This window comes from Schistocerca serialis, chromosome 1 (assembly GCF_023864345.2).
Source record: "Schistocerca serialis cubense isolate TAMUIC-IGC-003099 chromosome 1, iqSchSeri2.2, whole genome shotgun sequence".
Lineage (NCBI taxonomy): Eukaryota > Metazoa > Arthropoda > Insecta > Orthoptera > Acrididae > Schistocerca > Schistocerca serialis.
The window spans coordinates 757,136,787-757,150,941 of record NC_064638.1 but is presented as its reverse complement, the minus strand read 5'-3'; positions in this window follow the sequence as shown (position 1 = coordinate 757,150,941).

The following is a 14,155-nucleotide window of genomic DNA, read 5'->3' as shown; positions in this document are numbered from 1 at the left end:
CACTTGTACCACTTCATCACTATCAAAGTGAACTCCTCGAAGATTTATTTCAGTTTTGGAAACAGATGAAAATCGGATGGCGCTAAGTTGGATCTGTTTAGAGGAAGAGCGATGACAATGAATTCAGTGTGTGGAATTGTGGATGTCACAGTGCTTGTGTATGATCTCGCATTGTCGGGTTGAAGGAGAGGGTGTTCCTTGTGTGGACGAACTCTTAGAGTCAAAAATTCGATTACAGCATGCTGTTTTACGCGCACTGACACAGTTACATTACAGACTGCCATGTTACTCACTATAATGTGAATCCCTCTAGCGGCAGAGGGTTGCAAGTATGTAGACATGAAGAATAAAGATAGAAAGTGTTAATAACGTTTGTTTGAGAGATTGCAGGACACTCTCACTTCTGATACAGTGTCATGCTGCTTAATGTACTTAGGGAAGATGATCTTTATTACTTGGTTGCTACACTGGATACGATCTGACTTCATCCATATGATGAAATGGTTGGCAGTAGTTAACACTCTTGCTTGTGTGCTCTAGTGAAGAAATAGCGGTAAGTTTTACCTGCTTTCAAAGGAGGAGGATGCCGAGTTAATCGACTACAGTAAACACGTTCGGTGGCTGAAGGCCGAGGAGAGTTTTTTTTCCTTGGAACCTGGGTGAGAACGTCTGCGGACTGCTAAGTCCCTCGGTCTCATTGTGCAGACACAATGGGTGGCGCTGGTCGGTCGGCGGCCGCGTCCAGGTAGGCTGATTAGCGCTGAGGAGTCGCTGCAGCTATGGGCAGAGGATTGATAACCAGCAATAAAGCAGAGGATGGGCCCTCGTTAGGAAGCCGATGAGATGGGACAGGACAGTGGCGCCCAGGAATCCATACTCTGTTACAAAACATATTTGTGAAGGCACGACGCTTTTAGCGAGTTTATAGATGTTCTTAGGAAAGTTCGAAATGAACGCAACAGGAGAGGTAACGATCTTTTTATGGAGGGCTGTGGTTCCTTCCAGGTCATGCTTTTAGCAAAGACACGGCGTAAATGCATGGGAAAGAGGCCACAAAGCTGAATCTTTTTACCTTTTTTTCCCAGTCAATTTTTAAAGTTGCTGGTTGGTCAAATCTGTGTATGCGGAGCAGGGGGCGGCCTCCCAGCTTCGAATGCCGAGCTCCACCTCGTGATTAGCTTGGGCTAAAGTGGGTGTAGCTTAAGCATATAAATGTACTATCCTACTAAGCTGGCGAGAAAAGCTGAGAGAAAGAGAAGACCTCACTCTTGTATTGGCGGTTCGCTAGTAAATAACGGCAGGTCTTTACGTAAACGGTGAGGCTTGTGTCCTACGTGTGCCACTTAGAGCCTGTGCCAGTCACCATCTGGACCGTCAGAGATACTGCTTCTTGCATCACGCACACAAGTGATTTATGGGTGTACTTATTTGTTTTGAGTCGGTCGTCTAAACGTTCGACATATTCCGTCACGTATAGTCGTTTCATGGAGTCAAATTGGTGAAGACAAACCAGCAAATGGGTCCACCTGCAAACTGGAATCAGAGGCTCATAGGGAAGTACCTGTAATTCGAATCAGCCGAACTCGAGACCGCATATTTGCATACTTCCGGGCGCGCGCTTTTTATAAGATTGTCGCTGTCTGTGACTTCTGTCGGCGACCGCGTCGTCCTGTACCACCCTCATATGCAGAAGGGCAAAGTATCCGCTGCTATGGCGTAGGGCTCCAATACATGCTTCTCAGCACCCTGTTCTTTGGATCCGTATTATTCTTTATGGAGTAGTAGAGTATAGATGCTTGATAGTAGCGTAGTTTTTGGACCATACCATATGAAGTCAGACAAAGCGATTAGTTCTGGTTACTGTGGTGTGTTGATCCCCAGATGATCACTTTGTTAACCATAGACCCCATATGTTTGTGTGGCGTTTCTTTAGCCATCTTTTGTCAGGTGATGTTAAGAATGAATAAATCAAATCTTATTTGGACTACATCTCCTCCCGGTGTTCTGATTAACATAACCTTTGCCATTTCTTTTAAAGTCATGATTGCAATTGAAAGAGTAGAACCTTGCGATTGGCGAACTGCTGCCAGAATCTAGGTCCTTGGCACTTCTGTGATGCTGTCATTTAGCGCCCTTGCTAAACAGGTCCACATTATATTAGTTAAAAATATGGTTCAGTAGTATGTTGTAGATACTTATTTCTCTGATTGTGTTGTTTATGTATTTAGTTGTTTTATTTACAGTGTATTTGTGTCAGTGACTTCAGTGTCACATGTCGACCGTTTTCCCATCGTTGCCAACTGCACTGTATTATTTTTGTGGTGTTTACTATTGTATTTGTTTTGTATTTGGTTGTTTTTGACTCTGGATCTCGTGTACTATTGTCGTAATCTCGGACTGCGAACTGCTTTGCTTCTTTTTGACATTATATTGTACTGCGTATATCTTGTGAGTTAGATAATGCGGTTGTCCACGTGTTGCACGGATAATTAAAATTTGTTGTTGATAGAGAATTTGAATGATAACGAGAAGTATGGCACGGAGACAAGTAGACTGGGAGCGGCAAAATAGACCGTCATGGAGGAAGACCGTAGTGAAACGGTAGAGGCGCAGTTTAATGTAGGGAGACGTTGCTGTTGAACGGTGTTAGTAACAATGATGTCGTGTAGGAAGGAAATTAGGGAGACGAAAGCGATATGGTTTATCTTGAGGGGACAGACAGTGTCAGATCGCGTGTGGTAGAAGATGCGAGTGTACCACAACATATCCAAGCAGAGGTGATTATTAGAAATCTGGACAGAGAAGACAGGGAGATATTAGAATGCAATGATGCGGAAACAACATCGCAGAAATCAAGTGTGAGTTCGGTCGATCACTATACTGAGGAAAAGGAAGAGGACTTCAATCTGGTGACATTTTTAATGGGAATGGACAGGAAACTTGATAGACTAAAAGGAATGGAAGAAAAGATTAATGGAATAAAAAGAACGGAGGAGAAAATTAATGAGACGAAAAACTTTGTGTTCTGCCTTACGGCAGGTCTTGTCATTGGGGAAGCCTTGTCAGAGAGGTCCTCTGCATGAGCGTCTAGGGAAGTGATTGCAGTGGTGGTTTCCCGTTGCCTTCCAATGGTGATGATGAAATGATTATGAGGACAACACAGCATCCAGTCCCTGAGCGGAGAAAATCTCCGACCCAGCCGGGAATTGAACCTGTGCCCTTGGCGTGACAGAGCGCCGCGCTGACCACTCAGCTATGGAGGCGGACAGTGAGCCGAGGACGGACATAAAAAATATCGGTCCTCAGGTAAATCAGATGCGAGAGGAACACAAGTCAAGGCCAAATAAACTCTAGGAAAACCTGCTTAAAGTAAACACCAAAGCAATCAAAAGTTTAAAGATTGCCCATGATGCTAATAAGACGGCAACGGGAGCCAGGGCAGTAGCAACTTCCGCAAGGCGGGTAGCAGCTGAAGCATTAAAAAGGATTAAATTCACAGGATTGCAAGGACGAGAGGCAGTGATCAATTTGAACAAGAAGGTCGAAGACATGGAAAATCGGCAAAATGACACGGAGCAGCGCATCGACACGAAAATACTTGAAGCCACAGATCTTCATGCGACAGTGGCCATGGACAAATTAAGAGTCTGGGCTGCGAAAATTAGGGATTGGTTCGGACGGCGATAACTGCAACTCCAGTGAGCGAGACTGAAGAGTTCCGGACTCTCCTTTCGTTCAAATCTCAACAGGAAGCTATCAACATGCGTATGGAGAAGAAATTGGAGGAGGTGCTAAGGAAACAATTTCAAATGCGGCCAAGCGCGAACGCAGGAGAACTGGAAACAAACTTGGACGGGACGGATAACCGCATACCGTTGGCAGCGACCAGAGGACGTGGTGAGATGAACGTCGCATTTTCTCGAAGCCGTGGAGGCAACACAAGTGAGGGGACGTCGAACGAGGAGGACATCCAAAGGACTGATATTTTCCGTAGAACGGAAGTTGACGACGAAACGCCATTCGATTTTTAATACTTTTTACAAATATGAAAATTCGAAATTTTCCGCGATGAGGTAACTTTACTCACCCACGCACTTGGATGTCACAATTTGATCTGTCTCGCAAGGGTCAGTTCGGAGAAAATGCGCTGAATATCAGCGACGTGTAGAAGTTACCAGGAGTTCAAGGACAGCTTCCTACATATCTATTGGTCTACGGAGACGCAAGAGCGCATGAAGTACAAGATGGTTGTTGACAAAGATTTCGAGAGTTCAGGCTACAAAAGTCCAGTCAAGTTCTTGGATGCAATGACTGACAAAAACCAGTATCTTGACGTGTTATGCTCTGTCGGTGAAGTCATACGTCACTGTTACACCAAACTTCCGTCAGCATATCAACAAGTACTAGCTGGCAGGTGTTTATAGAGCTCAGTATTTTCTGTAACACTCTTTACGAATTAGAGTACGCATTCCGAGCAGAGAACATCAGAGAACAAAAAAGAAACTCTGATAGATACGTCGCAGGCCCTATGTTGCGTCCACAACATAACAGTTATAATAACAGGAATGGAAATGTACGAAATGGAACGCCTTACAGAAACCATTCACAATCGGGAAATTTCGGAAGCATTGAAGTTGAACAACGAAGAGAGTGGAATGGGAACCGCAAGAGTTATCTACTACGTAACAGAGGCTGGAATGGATGGAGGAATGAAGGCTACGGACTGCAAGACAACGGATGGCGAAACCATAGATCCTGATTCAATGGCAATGGAAGATGTGCGCGAATGAACACCGGAGGAAACGGTAATGGAGATCAGGCGGAGGAAATTGAGATTCTGGGACCGAACCCAGGACGAGGGGTGCGAGGAAACGACAACCGACGTCAATGACTGTTTGAAAATGCAGAAGAGGCATAAAACGCATCTGCAACTGAACCTGGACCTAGCCTCACCAATGGTAATAGATACGAAGATCTTGAAGAAACGTTGCTATAAGTTTTCTGTTCTGAACAAGCCACAGATAGTTTAATGGTCGGTTACAGCCGAACATAAGCATCACAGCATAAGTTTTGTTTAGTTATAACAGTGTTGAAGACAACAATCATTTCTTTAGATTTTTTGTAATTTACTATGGTAATTAGTATAGGAATTTCTCTCATTACTGCTAGTCGTAAGAGTTAGGCATTGTTAGAACTTCTCTGTACAAGTATTTCTTCATAACATGTATCAGGTTTATAGGTGTCCAGATGGTCATTCCAGAGCTGACTAATTACAGTTGTTGAGAGCAGAAATGTGCCGAATTCACAACGGAAACTTCGTTGTTTATTTGAGTCCAATTTCGCGCAAGTTAATATGTTCTCATAGCAGTTTTGCAGTTTGCACAGAACGACAGAATCAGGTGTCACAACAACAATAGAATTGTATGTCTTCGAGTCCGAAACTACTGCACGAGTATTGGGGATGGAATTCTCCTCGTAACATCTTGGAGTTCAGCTACAATCAAATTTATTCTGTTTGTTGTGTGTGCATCGCAGTAAACATCCTTGTACGATACGGTGTATAATTCTTAATATAGAGTGTGAGAGGGGCGTCGTTAAGATTAGTTTGCGAGACCCATGGAGGTTTTTTGCAGAATGGTCGTGTACTGTCCACGCGAGAGGCGTGTTGACTTTCCTGTGTGTTTGCCCGTGGTTTGTGACAATTGCCCATGCAGTGTGCCTTCGTTGTGGGCTGATTATTGTATCGCCAGTGGCGCGATGTATTTGTGGTGTGTTTTTCGTCTATGGATGCCACCTTTGATGTGATGTTTCTTGCGAATGGGGTATTTTATTCGAGTGTGGTTACAGAGATGAGCTATCGCGTCTTATGCATTTGTTGTTCATTGTGGTTATTCGCTTGTGGTTTTCGCATGTGGTTTTCTGCTCTGTTGTGCGATGATATTTGTGTGGGCTTTCGCGAGTAGTTCGCGAGTGCCTGAGTGGCAGACCTTGGGCGATAGTTTGTACTATATGGCGTGAGCACAGAATGTGCCAGTCACTTTGGTATGTTTTTGTAGAGTGTGCGAGGCACATCGTCAATTTGAGAGAAAGAGGAGAACGCAAGAAATGTAGCTTTACAGTGAAATGTCGACAATATCTTGTGCTTTGTTTATGTTTGTTTCAGCAGCTGGAGTGAAAAATTTGTGCACCTACCTGAGAAATTTTTGTGTCAGTTTCAGCAAAAAAAGAGAATTTCGCAGCGGTTGTTTTCGTCATAGCACAGAGAACAGACTGGTGACGTCGGCATTCATCGAGATTTACGCCATACACCAGCGTTAGTGCCACCATAACGACTAAGTAATGGGGAAATAATCTCTAGTACCTTCAGTAATTCGCCGGTCGCGCTGACCGAGCGGTCCTAGGCGCTTCAGTCCGGAGCCGCGTAACTGCTACGGTAGCAGGTTCGAATCCTGCCTCGGACATGGATGTGTGCGATGTCCTTAGGTTAGTTAGGTTTAAGTAGTTCTAAGTTCTAGGGGACTGATGACCTCCGATGTTAAGTCCCATAGTGCTCAGAGCCATTTGAACCATTTTGAACCTTCAGTAATTCGTATGTCTTTTATAGTAGTTGGGTTGCATGTGTAAGTAGTAGACTTAGATGGTGCGAGAGGGACTGAAGTAAGTGAATGTGTAGTCTAAGCCAGCTTAGTACTTTGAGTTGCATGAAAGGTTGTGGGAAATTAACACTACACTACCATACATTACAATGCCTCACTACTACTTAAGCTTATAAAGATTTAGATACAGGAAATTAATCATTTAAAATTATTTTGTAATACAAGCAAAGAATAATTGTAGAATAGAATAAGATTTTATTTTTGTCAAAAGAACTGTAAACCTTAGTCCGCAGCTCGTGGTCGTGCGGTAGTGTTCTCGCTTCCCGCGCCCGGGTTCCCGGGTTCGATTCCCGGCGGGGTCAGGGATTTTCTCTGCCTCGTGATGACTGGGTGTTGTGTACTGTCCTTAGGTTAGTTAGGTTTAAGTAGTTCTAAGTTCTAGGGGACTGATGACCATAGATGTTAAGTCCCATAGTGCTCAGAGCCATTTGAACCATGTAAACTATTTTATTTTTTATTCTTGGAGTAATCATGTAAAGCAATCCTTTACGATTTCGTTATTATTCTATCTACATTTATGCTGTAAACATATTTGTAAAAACACGGCATTGTGCAGTCTACGGAAGCTGAGTGGATGGCGACGTATCAGGCAGTTGGAGAGGTCACTGACACCAGAGCGGTCATAGAAGCTGGGCAGATGGGGCGCCAAGCAGACAGGGCAGTCAAGGCCGTCCGCCAGCCCTGTGAGACGCTGGGGGCGCAGTTCTCTGTAGGCAGCGGTGACTCACGCAGTGACTGCATTGCAGCTGGTCGACAAGACGTCATCGGACTACGCAAATGGAGCCAGGTGCGAACAAGCCTCTGCGAGCCACGAGCTGTCAACAAAGAGCTGGTGCCCTGGCGGCATGCGAGCACTTTCGCCGCCGCTTCCAGCTTCCAACGTCCCGAGGGACCTACTGCTGTATGGAAGGGCAAGCGCGTGCCACAGGGACGAGGCTGAGGAGTGCTGAATGGAGAAACTTACGCCTCTGGAGACTCGGGTCGACGCAGACAGTTCTGGTTAGTGTGGTGTGTTGATCCCCAGATGATCACTTGTTAACCATAGGCCCCATGGTATTGAAAGCGTTTGTCAAATAAAAATGTATGTGTAGCGTTTAACCATCTTTTGTCATGTCATGCTAAGAATGAATAAATCAATTGTTATTTAGACCACATCTCTTCCCAGTGTTCTGATTAACATTAACTTTGCCATTTTTATTAAAGTCATGATTGCAGTTGAAAGAGCAGAACCTTGCATGTTTTATTTAAAAAGCTTTAATAATTTCCATGTAAAATATTAGGATGCATTACTTTTCTGTAAACCCTTATAATAGGAGATTCAGTTATTTATAAAATAATCACAGTGGTAAACATTTATTCAGTAATTTTCGTTACTGTCATCATCATCTCGAGGTTGAAACTGTTCTGTCCATGTTACCTTACCAACAGATATTTTTGAGAGGGTCTGCCTTGAGAGAAACACAATTTTATATTTTCTCCTGTTTTTCTGAATTTTTCGCTGAAGTTTCAACATCAGTGAACATTTATTTTCTTATTTGTTACTACATGCTGTGGTTTTCGTGGTTTTTGTTGTTTTCTTCCATAGTTTGTGATTTTTTCTGGTTTTCCCATTATCTTCAGCGTGAAAAACTCCACTGTTTACCTTTCACTGTCACATATGTATTACTTCAGCGAAATGTGTTGGGGAAACGGAAGAATAGGTAAATTATCAGAATGAGATTTTCACTCTGCAGCGGAGTGCGCGCTGATATGAAACTTCCTGGCAGATTAAAACTGTGTGCCGGACCGAGACTCGAACTCGGGACCTATCCTTCCTTTCAGGAGTGCTAGTTCTGCATGGTTCGTAGGAGAGCTTCTGTAAAGTTTGGGAGGTAGGAGACGAGATACTGGCAGAAGTGAAGCTGTGAGGACGGGGCGTGAGTCGTGCTTGGGTAGCTCAGTTGGTAGAGCACTTGCCCGCGAAAGGCAAAGGTCCCGAGTTCGGGTGTCGGTCCGGCACACAGTTTTAATCTGCCAGGAAGTTTCATATCAGCGCACACTCCGCTGCAGAGTGGAAATTCTCATTCTGGAAACATCCCCAGGCTGTGGCTAAGCCATGTCTCTGCAATATCCTTCCTTTCACGAGTGCTAGTTCTGCATGGTTCGCAGGAGAGCTTCTGTAAAGTTTGGAAGGTAGGAGACAAGATACTGGCAGAAGTGAAGCTGTGAGGACGGGGCGTGAGTCGTGCTTGGGTAGCTCAGTTGGTAGAGCACTTGCCCGTGAAAGGCAAAGGTCCAGAGTTCGAGTCTCGGTCCGGCACACAATTTTAATCTGCCAGGAAGTTTCAGGTAAATTATGTTTTACTCAAGCAGACTCCCTCCAAAATCAAATCTTACTTTCATTATTTAATGTATTTTGATGTCTTTTTGGGCAAACAACTACAAGTATACTCGTATTTCTGCTTGCAGGAGGATATTCAGGTTTTTGTTTAAAAATATGCTCATCAAAATAACTTGTTGCAAGCTCTTTATCTTTGGCATAGAGCATGAGATCTCACAGTTTGAACATTCAGATATGGCAAAATGTTCAAATGTGTGTGAAATCTTGTGGGACTTAACTGCTAAGGTCATAAGTCCCTAAGCTTACACACTACTTAACCTAAATTATCCTAAGGAGAAACACAGACACCCATGCCCGAGGGAGGACTAGAACCTCCGCCAGGACCAGCCGCACAGTCCATGACTGCAGCGCCTTAGACTGCTCGGCTAATCCCTCGTGGCAGATATGGCTTAAACTGAGAATATGACATGACACATACAGTACAACAAATTCCTGTCTACTTCATGCAACAGACTTTCTCTCAGAACAACTTCTTTATATGACAAATGAATTACTTATCGAGAATCTTCTATCTGAAGTTATTTTATGTTATTTTAAACAGTTTGTAATTAACAATCTGAATTTCTGTGACTACAAATGGAAATCAAATCGAATAAGTAAATTTCAAAAGAAACCACTATATATTAATAAAATTAAATTAATGGAAAAGTAATAAAATAATATTATTTATGTAGTTTCCACCTTTGAACACATATTCAATATATAAGTATAGAAAACTACATAGAACACAAAATTTCCATTTTGAAATAGTCTCCATTGTATAGGATTTTTACAGAGTGTATCAAATAATCCATTTCTTTTAATCTATCGACAAGTACTATACACATCAAAAGATGAACTCCAGAGGCAAAGAGTACACAATCAGTTGCAAATAATGTTTATTGAAATCCAAGTTTCAGTCACTGTTTGGTCATCTTCAGTGCCATACAAAAAAAAAAAAAATCATTTACAATAAGGTAATATGTATGCCTCACTATATGTACAGTTGCATAACCTTATAAAATTGTACATTCTTGTAACTACTTTTTATATGGCTTTTAGCACTGAAGAAGGCTGCACAGTGATCGAAATCTGGATTTGCAATGAACACTACTTGCGACTATTGCTGTACTCTTTTCCATTTGAAATAAATGCTGTCGCAAGGGCACATTTGTTTCAACAGGCAATCATCCCTGAGGGAAAGACGAGCTATTCACCAATTTCATTACACCTAGAGCAGAAGTTGTTAGTGAATCACTGCAGCATGACCACATTCCAAGAAAACATTTAATACCAAGAAAATTCTGAGGACTCGAAAAATCTGTGACTGCTATTATTTTCTTCATATCAGCAATTCAATAGGTGTTCCAAGATTTTTATTTCTTGCATTATGAAGAAGCACTTCTTGGACTCAGATGGAGGCCTGTAGCTTGAACACAGTTCAACATAGTCACCAAGTGGTTTAGATGTTCTTCAAATGTTTGCATAAAAACGACAATGTCATTCAGATAGTAAAGATATATCATCCATATAAGATATCAAAGCAGGTTGCCCATCATATTTTCCAATGAGCCTGGAGCATTGCATAGTCCAAATGGCATAACTTTAAACTCATAGAGTTCGTCAGTTGTTATGAAGGGAGTCTTATTGCCGTTGGCGCATCACCCTTGATTTGCCAGTGTACTGCATGTATGCAGCAGAGAAATATTCTGTCTCTTTGAAAGAGGCTAAGGTATCATCAATGAGTGGCCTTTTTTTTCACTTGTTAGTAGTTGATGCGGAAACACAATGTGCCATCCTTCTTCTTCAAAAAGACCACAGAAGAGGACGAAAGACGCTCTGAAGGTTCAGTAGTGTCATCTTCCGGCATCAGCTCCGCCTCCTTCCAAATTATGCGTCATTCAGAAGGTGACACATTATACGAGTACTGGCTCATTAATGAGTGACCCTCCCAGTGTTGATAAGCCGTTTCACCATGAGTCAATTCTTCTATCTTTTCTCCAGTTCCGGATTTGAAAGTACACGAAAATTGGCGCAGAATGGCTAACACTCGCTGACATTGTTCCTCAGTCAGCCCAGATCCTAATGGCTGTTCAATAGTCGTTTCCTCCATTGCATTGTCTGTAGCGGTAGTGGAGCATGATTCTGATCAATGACAAAGAGCTGCACATACGGACTGGTTCAGCTGTTCCTATGCATATGCCTTTAGGAGTGAGTTATGTTAGATTGTGATATATAGTGACCCAAAGTTCTCCTTGACCGCCTATATTGCTTATGATAGTCGCTGGCATGTAGATTTCTTTTGGGAGTGTGATTAGCATCTTGCAATCAACAAAAACTTCACAGTTTTACTAAGAATCTAGACTGATGACTGGAACTCATCGTGTTGGTGACAGTGGGATAACAATGCCTTAAATGGCAAACAATCTTCAAAAGCAATCTTTGTTATGTGTGCTTGTCAGCGTAACTTCGTCAAGTTGAAGCTCTGATCTTCCATAGGGACTGACTGCTTTTGATGCCTACATGAAGTCCTATGTGAGACCAAGAACAAGAATAATATCGCTGCTACATTCTGTTGAAACAACAAATTCGTAGGGCTGTGTTCTGTCATTGATAGCTTACTCTTACAATACATGTTTCTATCTGCTGGACGTATTTCCCATGTGCAACCATCAACATAATCGTTTTTGTACCACAGAACATAACCTATTCTATCTGACAATGGAAAGCATTCAACATTACAGAAAAGAAAGCCTCTGAGTCGACTACTGCCTGGACGGGTTGGCCATTGATGACGACATCGGTGAGATTTCATTTTTGTGACTGTCATCAATAGAGGATTTTCAACTGCGATGGGCTCACTTCCATTAATGGATAACTCATTTAGTTTTACTGAATTTAGCGGCTACGTAAGTGGCTCTTACCTCTGCATGGAGACAGGTAACGACTATGGCGCACTTAGCAAGGTGCACACACAGAGTAAAGTGATGGGCTTCGTCCCGCATGCCGACAATAATCATGTGTAGTTTACTTGTCGAATTGGTCAATTGTGATTGTTGATGTCTTTGCAGTGTAATAATCGTTGAACACTCGCCTTCTTACCCTGCAGTTTTGTACAATGTGTCAAGGGCGTCTCAAGTGAAAGCAACCAGAGTGTTGTCACTGGTCCCCACAATGTCTGTTCTTATGAGGGGCGCTATAATTGGTGGAGCAGTTGGTTGTACCTGATTGGTTGAACGCTGGATTGCCATTTGACGGTTGTGTCGTAAGTCCGAGTAGGCCGAAACCAGTCTTCATGGTGCACTCAACAGGTGGTAGAGATTGTTGCTGAAGATCGATACACTTCTTCTTCAATGTTCTGTATGATCTCCTGATGTATGGGAGTCAACATTCATGGCCGTTATCCCTTGTGTACTTGCTGTGATATTTCTGGCTGCCATAAACTGCTGTATCTCCTCTCTTACTACATGGCATATGAGAAAGACGAAGTCACGGTGGTCTTCCACAACTGTCATAGGGACTCCATCTGGGAGTCAGTCATACCTCTTCCATCTGGCTCTTTTTCTGTTGCATTCCCTCGATGTACTTACGCCACTTGATTAATTGCTCTGTTGCTGTGATATTCTTTACCAGAAGAGCTTGGTACATGTCTTGTTTGACTCCTTTTATCAAATGTGAGATTTTATCAGTTTCTGTAATATTGGCATTCACAATGTCGCAAAGGGCCAGAACATTCTGTATGTAAGACTGTGTCATTTCACCATGCTGTTAGATTTTGTTCTTAACTGCATTCTGCTAAATGGACTTGCTATTGATTATTGCAGAATATGTTCTTCATTTCAGTCTGGAATTTGTTCCAGCTATTCAGCTTCTTTTCCTTGTTCTCAGACAATTGCGCGGCTGCATAGTTCACATATAAGTAGATATTTGCAAACAGATCATGTCATACCAACTGTTGTACTCACATTTGCAGACTCAGTCGAATCCTTCCAGCCATTTCATCAGGTCTTGGCCATCGTCTCTGGAAAACACTGATGCATTCTTCATGTGCAGCTGACTTATGCTGTATTGGTCTCCTGAATGTACTGACCTTTAGAATACTGTACTGCTTGTATTCTGATTCACGTACATACAGGTGGCAACTTTTATATTGCTTAATTGGTGCCAGGTGAAGTGCCTATAGAAGTTTTGAAGTATCTAGCGTCGCCAACAAACACAGTCATATCATAGCAGCTGTCAAGTCATAACCCAAAGTAGGTTTGTAAATAAATTGCAGCATTTAGCACAGAAAGCACATATATTACAGACACCAATGTGCAGGCAGGACAGAACTGAACTCCTGGACAGGGAATGCTGCTACTTATACAAACATCAAATACTCCAGAATATGCACATGTTACAAACATAAGAAATATGCAGAATCTTCCAGCCATAGACATATAGCACAGCTCATGGCAATATTAATACAGTGCACAATCGTTCACACACAAGACACTTTTATAAACTAATAAGCAGCCATGATCTAAAATTACAATTAACAAGGTACTATATGGTACAGCAATATCTTAGAGTAACTGAGTAAATGTGTAACCACAAACATACACTATGTGATCAAAAGAATTCGGACACCTGGCTGAAAATGACTTACAAGCTCGTGGCGCCCTCCATCGGTAATGTTGGAGTTCTGTATGGTGTTGGCCCACCCTTAGCCTTGATAACAACTTCCACTCCCGCAGGCATACGTCCAATCAGGTGCTGGAAGGTTTCTTTGCGAATGGCAGCCATTCTTCACGGAGTGCTGCACTAAGGAGAGGTATCGATGTCGGTCGGTGAGGCCTGGCACGAAGTCGGCGTTCCAAAACACGCCATAGGTGTTCTATAGGATTCAGGTCAGGACTCTGTGTAGGCCAGTCCCTTACAGGGATGTTATTGTCTTGCAACCACTCCACCAGAGGCCGTGCATTATGAACAGGTGCTCGATCGTGTTGAAAGGTGCAATCGCCACCCCCCGAATTGCTCTTCAACAGTGGGAAGCAAGAAGGTGCTTAAAACAACAAAGTAGGCCTGTAATGTGATTGTGCCATGCAAAACAACAAGGGGTGCAAGCCCCCTCCATGAAAAACACTACCACATCATAACA